The sequence below is a fragment of the Bos javanicus genome, chromosome 10 (assembly GCF_032452875.1).
Source record: "Bos javanicus breed banteng chromosome 10, ARS-OSU_banteng_1.0, whole genome shotgun sequence".
In the NCBI taxonomy this organism is placed as follows: Eukaryota; Metazoa; Chordata; class Mammalia; order Artiodactyla; family Bovidae; genus Bos; species Bos javanicus.
The window spans coordinates 56,063,903-56,064,952 of record NC_083877.1 but is presented as its reverse complement, the minus strand read 5'-3'; positions in this window follow the sequence as shown (position 1 = coordinate 56,064,952).

The following is a 1,050-nucleotide window of genomic DNA, read 5'->3' as shown; positions in this document are numbered from 1 at the left end:
GTTCCTAATAGAAACTTGGTTATTTCCCTGAGAGCAGCATGGAGCCATTGTAAGATTTTAAAGCAGTGTAACAATAAGATCTGCTTGTAATGATTGCTGTGTAGAATATTTCAGAGTTGAGCAAGAGAAGCAGCTATAGCACAGTGACCAAAAACTTGAACTCCAGAGCAAGACAGTCTATAGTTAAATCCAAGCAACACCACTTAAAAGCTGTGTAACCTCAGACAAGGTATTTAATCTCTCTGGACTCCAGATTGACTCTTCTATAAAATGGTGATGACAGTAGTACTTACCTCCCAGGAAAGTTATGAGGATTAAATAATGCAATATAAAGTATTCAGAGGAGGACCTAACACAGTCTGAACTCTGTATATTATTATAATTCCCTTTTGAAAAATAAGGAGGCTTACTGAGGTTAGTTAGTAAGGTTAGCAACTAACTAACTTGAGGTTAGCAACTCAAGTTAGTTGCTTGAGGCCATCCATACAACTACAGTCTTGTAGCTGTGGTATAGCTTCAGTTGACGATGGACTGGAATGACCACACATTCCCTATCTTATAGTATGGAGCACCGTATTACAAATCAAGATCCCAAAAAGACAACAACTCTACTGAAGATACAATAATAAATCATGATGATACTTGTATATACGTACTTGATTCCAAGTACAGTAAAACATGAGTGAAGTTCTATTAGTTTTTTGGGACAACTGCACATTTTCTATATTTTTCATCAAGATAAAAACTAAGTACAAACTGAGTCTTATACCCTAGAGGGTTTTACCTCATCTGTCTGACTAGCTCCTTTCAAGGCAATGCTTCTGCTCCCAAAGTGGGAGGAAGGTGGATGGATTTAAAATGGGGGACAGGAACATAGCGATGTATACCGTTTTCTAGGATCCAAACCTACATCTGCCCAACTACAAAGTTTATGCTTAGTCCATTGATTTACAGGCTTTCACTTCTATTAAAATATATTGCTGTGGTTGATTTAGGGCTCTTGAAAGAACATTAATGAGAAGTTCAAATCTCCTTGGTACTACAGAGTGA